Source organism: Acromyrmex echinatior, chromosome 7 (genome assembly GCF_024713525.1).
Source record: "Acromyrmex echinatior isolate Ae372 chromosome 7, ASM2471352v2, whole genome shotgun sequence".
NCBI lineage: Eukaryota > Metazoa > Arthropoda > Insecta > Hymenoptera > Formicidae > Acromyrmex > Acromyrmex echinatior.
Genome location: NC_141858.1, coordinates 9,180,623 through 9,192,209, shown reverse-complemented (window position 1 = coordinate 9,192,209; position 11,587 = coordinate 9,180,623). Strand labels below are relative to the sequence as shown.

The following is an 11,587-nucleotide window of genomic DNA, read 5'->3' as shown; positions in this document are numbered from 1 at the left end:
GCTATTTGAGGACTGTGGACCATAGGCTGCAAGAGGAAAAAAATCAAAATTATTATTACAAAAGTCGACATGAGATGTTTTATCAAATAACAATGTAATTTTATTTTTCTGTATCTCGCTTGTGTCATTGCAAAACTAATATCAGAGGAATTAAACTCTGTTAAATTAGATTACAACGCAGATATATTTCATTTAAGTAAAGGAGCCTATCGATCCGCTAATTTCTATAATCCAAAATGCATTTACAAGGAACATTTCTTTGTCAATAAAAGGCAATTTAAACAAATGATTTTAATTTATCGAATGATTCGTGCATACTTAAGATTAATTGAAAACTGAAACGCAAATTACAATTTGTGACGTATTGCTAAGAATTCTTTAGCTTTAACGAGATCTAACGCGATCATGATAAGGCATCGAAGTCCTTTCTCTCCCCTTTCCCCCGGAAGTTTCTCAGTTGGAAAACCGATGGTCAAACAAGGAATAGCCAGTTTCAAGAACATTCGACGGGTAATGTGGGAGTTGTCTCGAAGTCGATACGAGAGCACCGAGAAAGACGGAAGTGCGCTTGCGAGAGATTTCTGCGGAGCGCAGATTCCGGACAACTTTCTCGACAAGTACGCGACGTTGGCTGTTCGGTCATTGATCACTATTCGCGCGCGTATCTACGTTACTCCTATCTATCCATATTAGCACGCGCGCGATAGAAATGCAAGGCTGTTTTACTTAATTCGATAAAGAAACGTGAGAATTTTTATGAGCACTGAACTACTGGAATGGCAACGAACGAGAATCTTTGCGATCCACATTATTTCTCGTAAATGAGCAAAGATCAAGTATTTTATTTAATTTGCACATTTATAAATCAGAGAATTTTTTAAAGAAGTAAAGACGCCAAAATGAGATTGAATCTTGATGCTTAATAATAGGATTGGGTATTAATTAGTTAAAACGTTAAAAGTTAAAAAAAAAGTTAATAACTTTTAACTCAACTTAATTAATTTTAAATGCATTAATTTTTAACTTAATTTAGTTAGTCCTAAACTTTATTTATTAACTTTTTTTAAATTAAAAATATTTCTATCTCTTAATGCTAATATTTTTTTTCTATAAAATCTTAAACATTAGAGGATTAATTAAAAAAAAATGCAATACAATGATTTTATGATTAGAGACTTTATAATAAGAGTCACTATACAGTAGCCAGTTTTTATTGACTCGCTAGGTTTTATCAATTTTCGCTTATATTTGAATCACATTAATTTTAGGTGTCATAAATATTATATTTCAGCAATATATAAATATAAAATGAACCTTAGATGAAGAATTGTTGTAAAAGCAGTGCTGCACATCCACCCATTTTCTAAATTTTTACGTATATTTTTTGTAATAAATATCTAGATGTAGTCGTAAGCATGCGTTGTTTCGGAAGTTAAAGATTTAAAAAAAGAGAGATAATGCAAATAATATATACCTTTCTCTCTCGCAAAATTTTGATAAAAAATGGTCTTATGGTGTGACTCTTATTATATTGTATATAAGTAACTTACACATGAATAAAAAAATTAAACTTAAAATTAACTAATAATCTATATTGTAAGTGTCATTTAAAATAATATCATTTTAAGAAAAATTGGGACATTCTTCTCTCAAAAATAATTTTTTTCAAAATTAACCTTTTTTTTAAACTTAAGCTATAATTCAATTTTAATCTTTTATTAAGTTAATATTTTATTCCTTCAACTAAATTTGAACTTTTAATTAAATTTTATTAATTTTATAAGCTATTAACTTAATTTAATTTAAAAAATACATTAATTTACCAATCCTGCTTAATAATATTTCTAACAATAAATTTTTATTATTTGATGAAGTTTATAAAAATTCCGAAAATATTGTTTGCCGGCGACAATAGTGCTTAGTTAATCTTGCGATAAGTTATCGCAAAATATTACATTGGGGAAAAAACTTGTTAACCTGACTAAATTAGTTTGTCTTATTTCTTTTGTTGGAGAACGCATTAAGTCAAATATAATACAAAGAAATAGAACAAATTAAACTAAAAGAGAAATAAAAACTAATTTAATAAAATTGATAGTTTTTTGTTTTCAATACATAAAATCCAGCCCGACATAAAATTGCAAAAAGTTCAAGATTATGTCTTTCTCTCTCTCTCTTCTTTTCCGAGTTCAATCGTTTCATCGTAAATTTAGGAAGATATTGCAAATATAATTATCGCTAACATCCCATTCGAAATCGAAGTTGTCGGAATTTTCTGCGATAATACATTGTTAGAACATCGTGAGTATATTCGCGGCCTTATGCAAAAGAATGAAGACGAGCGACACGTGCGTGCTATCGCCAAAGATAACGGATTACAACGAATTTAGCGGAGCGTACTATTTACTCAGTTAATTATCATGCACGTTTATGTTTGACACGACTATGTGACACTCGTCTGCCGTTTGCGATCGCCTCCAGCGGGAGACACGATCTATTCTTCATTGCCACGACTGTGTAACATCAAATATTGAATCAGGCGAGTCAAACGAGAAGTCATGAATGAGACTATTGGAAAAAATTCATTTATATTCAGAATCGAACGCTACATTCGCCCATTGACGATTCTCCACATTCGGATGTACAAACTCGCGGTGTACAAAACACAATTCTCAAGCAGTCCGATGGCGAAAGCCTACGAAGCATCTACATGGCCTTCAACGATAATAATTCCTTGCTGGAATCGAAGCGACCAAGCGAGCGTCAGTTAACCGAGGTTGTGCGATGCGGCGAGGCGGCGTTTAATTTTAAACGGCATCCGCGAAATGAATCACCACGGTATTATTCCAAATGGCCGCGAAATCGCGCGGACATCTCGTCGCAATTCCGCAACTGCGACCCGTGACGACGGGAAGAGACATAGGATGCGTTCCACTTGACGCTCGCGATGCTCAGGAAATCATTTTATCCTTGTTGTTTATCAAATGTTAAACAAGGACGAATAATACTCGCAAGCATTGTGAGCGCCAAATGGAAGACACCTTTAATGTAAAGTATCAGGTATCAGTATAATATTGTACGTGACAACTAGAATATAGAATAACTGAGAGAAATGTTTTGTATATGTGCACTGAGAAAAAAATAGCCTAAATTTAAATAAATATTTATTTGAATACTGCCAACTAAACATTTACTTACAATAAATAAATATTTAATAAGAAGTGATTGTTAAATCAAATTAATGTTTTTTGTAAAAAAAAAAATGAAGATATTTTTATATTTAATAAATATTTATTGAAATTTAGGATATAATTTTTTTCTCAATGTGAATTACAAAAACTTTTTTCTTTTTAATTTAAAATTCTTGTTATTCTAATCAAATTTTAATTGGAACAACAAAAAATTTAAATTAAAAAGTAAGAAAATTTTTGTTATTATACATATCATAAGAAACATTTCTCTCAGTGTAATTTGGGTCCAATTTATAATTAATGGTAAATTCTTAATAACGAATTTATATTAGCTTAAAATTTGGGGTCCGATTTCTGGTTGGCCAAACATCATCATTACTTTGAACGACTGCTGCATCCAGTTACAGTTGATATTCTTACATCATGGAAGGAGACAGCGGCCTGCGCAATATAAGTAATATCCGACTAAATATAATGTCTGGACTGCGCGGCGTTAATCCTAAGCATTTGTACTTGTCAGTTATATTCATGGCACGTAGAATATTCCGGAGCCATGCCGGTGGTCCTTCCAAATCTTGTTGGTTTCGCGACGCATACGAGACTCGCCTTTTCTTCCCAAAACTCAATCGTAGTGTTCGTCGACAATCTCTGGTTCTCGATGCGTTAGATATTAAACCGCGACGTTTCCGCTTGTTATATGAATTCGATGGCGAGTCTTTTAACGTTTCAGTCACGAAGCAGAAAATGTTGATTCGTCAGTCATCGTGAAAGGTTAAAAAATTGAAATGTGAACGTCGGCTATTATCGACAGTGATGCCAACGATCGATAGCCATAGATCACTGCGATAGAATCGAGAAGTTCGCAACGAGTATACTGTTAAATTCATAATGTTATTAATTTGAATTATTTTTAACCATATCTACAGGTCGCCACTGCTCGATCGCTAATTTAATTAAAACAATGGAGTTGATCAATTTAATTTAAGAAAAGGTATTGAATTTGACTCAAATTTAATTTATTATTTACTAAATGCATACGTTAATATGGATAAAGCAATGTTTATTTTGAAACTAATTACAGAAATGGATTAATTTACATTTTAACATCTATGAAAGTTAAAAATAACAAAATGCTATTCAAAGGATTGAATTGCCATTGCTCCTTTGATATATCTAACAGTAAATGCAGACTCGCATAAATCTGCCGTCGATATTCCGAAGAAGACACGCGAGGAGGGAATTAGAAAGTCTCGCGATTTTCAGCGTATCTTGCGGGCGAACGCGTGAGAGATTGCATCTGGGTGGACCTTAAAGAGCCCCGATTTTGCGAGAACGGCGAACCTTTTCTCTTTCTCGTGACCGACTTTGGACGTATTGTTCGTTCTCGTCATGAGCAAGAGAGAGCCGCCGTTCCGCGGCGAACAACAATCGTAATGCCTCAAAATCGCGCGCTCGCGATAGCGAGGGAAAGTATCGGACTGTATTTAAAATAAAACATTGATCCAAGTATCTGGCTGCGAGCATTTCTTGCAAGGACAGCAACGTGCGGATAAAAATTACTAGCATAAAAAAGCTATTAAAGCTAGCATTGGAGATTATCCTCACAAAGAATAACAAGATAACAAGATAAACAATTACTTGATACTATCTTATCGCATTCTTATGCAATATAAAAAAAACAACATTAAGATTAAATCGATAATTCCTATTCTCCTTTCTCGAATTAAATAAGATTAGTTTCAATGTGTACATCATTTATATTCGTACACATTTAAATAAAAACTAAATATTGTAAATTATAAACTAAATTTGAGATAAATTAAATATATTTTCTAGAATTACATTGTTTCCAATGGTACATTGTCTTCAATGGTATATTAAATAGAACAGTGGCGACTTACAGAAATGATTAAAATTAACTAAACTAACTAAATAACTACAATTGGATATAATTTGATATTATGAATTTAATAATGTTTACCCGATGTTTATAACTCACGCTATAATATTTTACACAAACTCGACGTCCAAGATTATTTTATTCTAGACTTAAGAATTTTCATTTAAAAAATAAAATATTTCTTTATTAACGAGTAAGTACGATTATTTCTATGTCGATTCTACTTTACGATAAATCGATAAGCACTTAATAGCATTAAATCGGGAAATTCTTTTTGTGAAAATTGTAAATTAGAGATTAGAATCAACTAGAACAAAATAGATTAAAATTAAAATAATTTGATTAGTCAAATTCTAATCTTCAATTCACAGTCCTCCTTACTCTCTAATAGTTTAATGTAGACTTTAATATCTACTATATCTGTATCCTTGGAATATTAATTACTTTATATAATATAGCAGAAAACATCAATAAATATATAAATGAAATGTATTAATTATACCTAGTAGTTACAGATAATTATATCTTTTTTCAAAATTTCGTAATGAACCTTCGAAAATAGAGTTTTTGCAATACCGTGTATTCTGGATATACGGTATTGCAAAAATTCCTTAATATTAACTTCGGTATTCCATTTAAAGAACTAATTATTTTAAAAATCGCATTAAATTTTTACGAAATGCTGTGTAACGTAATTTAATAGTAATGGAACATAATTTGAACAGAAGAATAATTTTAACATAATTTTACAGAAGAAGCGATAATAAAATAATCAACTTTTAAAAATTGAATACTGAAGCTATTAAAAAAAAAAATTGCATCAATAATGACACTTTTAACATTGTTGCACTTTTAAGAGTGCGAGAATTAATATCGAGCTTCGAAAGTTTCGATCGCGCCCTCAGACTTTAGTGGCTAATCTTTCAAGACACCACGCAAGGAGGAATCGATCCTTGTAGTTAACTTCAAGTGCTCCACTCAACGGCGTTGTCGCGCGCGCGGAATTAACGAGTGGCGAAGTGCAGCCAAGTGTAGCGCGTCGCTGCACTTCACAGCGGCAACGGTGGCGTCTCGTCTCGTCTCGTTGTTGGCAGCAATGGGATCCGCGGCGACCTACTTGGCGTACCTCGACCCCCTCGCGCATCGATTCGAACCAAAATTATTTCCGACCGATTATTGTTCAACCACCAACCCCTGCCGGTGGATGCCTCTCCTCGAGCGCGTTTCCGAAATAGAAAACGGAGGTATTTTTAAATTAGACTGTGGTGGAAATTAACATCTTGACAATATAGACTTCCTTCTCGCTAAAGAATTTTCGAAGAAAAATCAATTCCCTATTTTATCTTAGATTAAATTAGATTGTCTTCTAATCTGCAATTTCTATTCAAATTGTGCGAAATGTTATCTCCAGAATACGAAAGATCAAAACGGATTGACCATTGATGGACGTTACACACACAGAAAAATATATATTGTATTTCATATATTCACAAATCTGTCATAAATTCATTACAAGTATCAAAGAGTGACTTCAAAAATCGTCCGTTGTTTAGGTCTTTGATTTTGGAATTGATTGATTATTGTGCCAAATGATACAAAGATATTACAAGATATTAAACAAAGATATTAATTACAAAGAAATTTCAGATTGAAGTGTGACAATTGTTATCATAGCTGGAGGAAGGGGGGGTACATATTATATCATGTCTATACGAAAATCCATTTTCTTTTACATTCAGCTCTAATAAAAATTGTCAAACAACTTCAAACTTCTATGTAATTAATGTTTTAATATAAGATAAAATTTGGCACACAGTTCAGTCCAAAAATTGAGGGCCCAAAAAAACTCCTTTTTTAGGGTCATTCTTTATTTACAAATATTTTGAATCTGATAAGTTTAATATATATATTTCAATTAAGATTCAACTAAAATTAAAAAAAAAATAAATTCTTGAATACATAATAATGTCTTTTTTAAATTTGTAATAAATATGTTTCAAGAATATTATCAAGAAAATATTCTTTGTTAAAAATACCATTACTTTAAAATGAAGAAAATTAATTACTGTTCTTAACAATAGAATCGCATTTTCTGTATGCGAACTTCGTGAATATCGATAGGAAAAATTGAACTCTTTTGCGAATGCGTCGATATCTTAGTGAGGCACTGTAAGTACTGTATTTCTGCAACGTAAATTTCTTTAGGCGCGGCAAATGACAGCGCGAAGGAGCGCCTATTACGCATTTATCTGTTGGAAACAATGACCTCATCGTGTCGAGCGTTACTATGAATTATTTACGATCACGCGTGGAAAACTTCTTTGTTTCCGAGTTACTGTACAATATACATGTAGATTTAAGTATTACACCGATGTGCACTTAAAGAGACATAAAACTATCCTCCTTTCGATCTCGTAATAAAAAAAAAATAATTTTAATGTTTTCATTAAGTGATGAGAAGATTGTAAACCTCGATTTCATCGAAAAAGAAACTGTGAAAAAATTCCTGGATTACAGAGATCGACAATCGATTAAAATTTTGTTGACATAACGCAATTATGTTACATCAAATATATGAAAATGATGAACTAGAATCGTATAGTGATAATCGTTGCAATGCATTTTGATTTTCATCGATAATTACGAGATAGCCACTTCGTGATTGATGGATATTTCTACCAATATAGATTAACTTTATAATCTCGATTTAATTTATTCTTCGTCTTTTTCTCTAATTCTTAAAATTAGAAAAAGATGCAGAACTAATTGAACCAAGATTCATGTTGATGTACATTGTTGGAAATAGACATAAGAATGACGAATCATGTAAAAGTTTCGTTGCGAGTAATTCCGCCGATTAAAGTTAATCGGAGTTCGGTCGAGGTCGTCTTGAGAACTTAAATGGATCGCATTTATACGTGCTTATACGTGCTCGAGGCGAAATCTGTAAAGTTAGCGCATTCTATTTTAATATAAAAAAAAATAATGACAGTTCCAGTAATAGTTTCCAGCAATTGTCATAGTTCTATAGTTTCTTATCAAAATAAAAAAAATTTTACGTTTTTATACTAAAAAATTAAAATTAGCACGTCACATTTCCAATTTCGATTTTTTTTTTCTAAATAATGCACAAATTTTTTATTTTCATAAAAAAAAACTATGAAACTATGAAAAGTGCTACTAGAACTGTCATCGTTTTTCTTTATATTAATAGACTGTTGTACCAATCTGTTTACAGATCCACATAAATTTAGGTTACGAACGCCATTCTATTAATATATAAAAAAAAAATAAATAAATAAATAAATAATGACAGTTCCAATAACATTTTTCATAGTTCTACAGTTCCTTATAAAAATAAAAAAGTATAGCATCTTTCATATCAAAAAACCAAAATTAACAATCCCATGTTTTCAATTTTGTAACATAAAAAATATGGAACCTTTTTTTATTTTTATAAGGACCTATAGAGCTATGAAAAATACTGCTGGATTTATCGTTATTTAAAATATTTTTCTCTGTCAATACAATGTCGTGTGCTAACTTCACAGATCCCCGCGGCGCTATCAATTGCTCGCATTACTCGCTCGCCCGTCGTTTACAAGCCGCTGCCGTTTACAACGAACGGATCGCGCATGACGCTTCCGCTGACCCCTTCGGGGTCTGCTCTCCCGACGGTCGACGTTACAGGAAAACGATGTTGCTCTCGCGCGCGTGCGCGACTCCGCGGCGCGCATTCCGTCGCCGTGTTAGCCAGCCTGAGCTTGACTGCCGCGCAAACGTCACGGATGCAGGACCGGACTTGATACAGCCAACTTATCTCATCATCGCGAATCACTTAGGAAGGCATTCGTAATACGATCTTACATTTAAGGTTGTCTCGAGTACGATCGCGAGACGCTGTATGATCGTTTCATATATTGGCTGGATGGAGTCTTAAGATCACACCTAAGATCAAACTCCAATCGATCATAGATATAAGATCTGTCTGTAACTAATTCTTAATTCTCACTTAATTCTCCGGAGTTTAATTAAAATTTCTAAAACCGTTACTGATACCAGATCTGTAAGATCCATTCATTAATTAAAAGACGCTAATTAATTTGAAAGAATCAAAATGACGTATCTTTTATAAAAAGAGTTGAATACTAAATATACTTTATTAAAAATAATCTAAATTTGCAGATGCACATAAAGAAAATTAAATTTTTTTGATAAAATAATTTATAAATGAGCTTGAGTCTATTTATTAGACCCACCGTCAGTTCCGAAGTTTTTAAACTCTTAAATCGAGATACTTCTAAGAGTCAACAAAAATCTTGCGACGCAAATACGCTTACGGATGAAAATGGAGAGTAAATCTGTTATTAAACATCGAAACGTTACTGTCTAAGACATTCTGTATTCCGATTCTTTTCAATCGAATAGCATCATTACTCTCTAAACCTTTTAGAGTGAATCTCATTCTAAAGAATGAAATCTTAAAAATTGAGCCACTTTTTTCAAGACCGGTTCAATTTTCACTCTTTAGAGTGAGATTTCATTCAAAAAATATAGAGTAGAACTTTTATAGAAAAAATAAATATAAAATATAGTGATTTTTTTTAAGAAATCGAATGAAGCAAACGTTAAGTCAAGTCTCATCCTGGGGGTATACGGATGTTCGAATCCGTTCCTGTGTTCACAGCATGGATGATGGCATAAGAAGGGGAGAAGAGGGAGTGTAGCGGGAGGAGAGAGCGAGAGGAGAGGCCACTTAATGGCGAATACGCATATACATGTAAATCGCGTGTCAGCCTAGGCCATCTAATGATTCCAGCATTATCCACAGGCAACCGCAGGCAATATAAATCGAATGACAGCCCCACGCTGCCATGGCGAAGAGTCATTAAAGATGCAGCACTAGAGCACTCGGATGGAAAATGGACTACTACTCGCAAAACAGAATATCCGGTTACGCCGGACACAGATACTTTCTCGAAACGTAAACTTTTCGTATTTACTTGAAAGCATCCAACGTTTATCCGCGAACCGAGATGAACTTAGTGCCTATCCCAGCTTACAAGATTTACAGAATTTAGAATCAAGAAGCTTTTAATAATCCCCGTCAAGATTCTCGCGCTATCCGCAACCAACTTCACGTCTTATTCTTCATTCAGATTCAAATGGACTTGAGTACAACTTTATTAATTACAAATGTACTTGTAATATTAAAATTCTTTATCCTGCCAGAATCATTCCTGGTAATTTTTACCAGGAATGTTTTTTTTTCCAAAATCTAGAAAGCGCAAAGGACAGCGTCTGGAAAAATTTCTAACAAGAGAGACTCCAGGATCCCTCGAAAGTTGATAGGTATGGTTTTTTTTTATTTTTTTTTTTTTTAAGCAGCTTGCGGTGGCCGGAAAATATCGATTGCGCGGATACGCGCGGTTAGATACGCGTCATCTAGACACTTTCGGGTATATTCTCCACCCTCCCACCCCCTCCGGCCGAATGCACCTATGACTAGTTCCACGCCGTTGAATAAACGTTCCGTTTCTCGGTCGCTCTCACTTCTTCCCTGCCGCCTTCCCCTCCGTCCCCACCTCCCTCGACCCCCTACGTCCTCATCTTTCCTTCGCCCCCACCTCCGCGGTTCTCCACCTTTCTCGTAGCACGCGCATGGGTATGCAACGGTGTGCAGTGAGCCGTACACAAAGGCCTGATTGCCGGACACCCGGTGAAATATGCCAGTCCCCGCCAATAACCGGTATCTCGCTACCCTCTCTTCACTTTTACGCTGTCTTCACTGCGGGTTCACGGAACGACGCCGGGGTGGAGGAAGGAGATGGAGAACGGGGGAGGGAGAGGGAGAAGGGGGACGAAACACCGATGGAAGTATATCGAGATACAAGAGACAATGTGACGCGAGCTGGATACTGATGCTACCATAGGAAGGATGAAGAAAAAGAGATACAGAAAAAGAGAGGGAAAGAAGAGAACCCGTACTTGTTAAAATTAGTTTTATTCAACACTTTGGGATGGCCACAGTTGCGCATTGGAACGAATAAGCGGCAATAATCGCATGGAATGGGCAGAATAAATAAAAAGAGAAGAAAAAGAAATGTAATTGGAATATATAATTAAAATTTTTAGGAAACATGGAATTGTCGAAAACAACGTTGAATTATATAAATATATAATTCATTGTTTTACTTGAAGATTTTTACAATTCATTGTGAGAATTTAAATCATACATTTGTATACAATATAATGTGTAGTTTCTTATTCAATAAAATAAAATTTAAATATATAAGTTTGAGACAGAGAAGAGAGAGAGAGAGAGAGAGAGAGAGAGAGAGAGAGAGAGAGAGAAGTATTCTCGGACACGCTTGTTCCGCTTGTTCGCATGAGGTTGTTTTCATGATATAGTTGTGCGGATAGTTCGATCGAAGATAAGCGGAGTGTAGGAGGTAAAGCTAGGTGAGACTCCTAGGACAGCAACACGATACTGAGA

The 11,587-nt window shown here is 34.0% G+C and overlaps 1 long non-coding RNA gene across 2 annotated transcripts; it reads left to right on the top strand.

Annotated features, from left to right (window-relative positions):
• The first annotated feature begins 32 nt into the window (after nucleotides 1-32).
• Nucleotides 33-7,523, top strand: LOC147909155 (uncharacterized). Of its 2 annotated transcripts, none has more exons than XR_015545729.1 (2): nucleotides 33-3,060; nucleotides 3,524-7,523. It is a non-coding gene; the product is annotated as an uncharacterized LOC147909155 (long non-coding RNA). The 2 variants fall into 2 exon arrangements; XR_015545728.1 differs by having other exon boundaries at nucleotides 33-3,076.
• The last annotated feature ends 4,064 nt before the right edge of the window (nucleotides 7,524-11,587 follow it).